We start from the raw sequence: 470 nt of genomic DNA on the forward strand, positions 1-470 counted from the left end.
AATATTTTCACAAATCCTGATCATTTTGTTTTATTTGCAACACAGTGTTTGGTCTTACTGCACAGGCCATCAACCAGTATGAGGAAAGCTTTGAACACATACACACTGTGTAAAACAGTTGAAGAGTAAACAAGGATATTATGAAAATGTAAGCCTTCTTCTCAAGGCAGTATCTTCATATTTGTCAAGGAGCACTGCGTTTTTGAATGCACCCCCTACTACAGTAGAGCCACAAACTCCAGTATTTGCTCACAGAGCGCTAAAATTAGCTAGGTTCTAATTTGAGGTTGGATATTGTTGGTGGGGCTCATGGCTGATTTGTGTTCCCTTACCCTGAACCCACTGGCCTTTCCACACCCAAACCTTTTAAGACTAGTTTATCCTTTGGCGAAGTGTTTTAAAGCGCAAGTTGAAATGAGATGCCTGCTTGACAATAACTTATTTTCAGCAAGTGACACAGTAGTACAACA

This window comes from Electrona antarctica, assembly GCF_951216825.1.
Source record: "Electrona antarctica genome assembly, chromosome: 22".
In the NCBI taxonomy this organism is placed as follows: domain Eukaryota; kingdom Metazoa; phylum Chordata; class Actinopteri; order Myctophiformes; family Myctophidae; genus Electrona; species Electrona antarctica.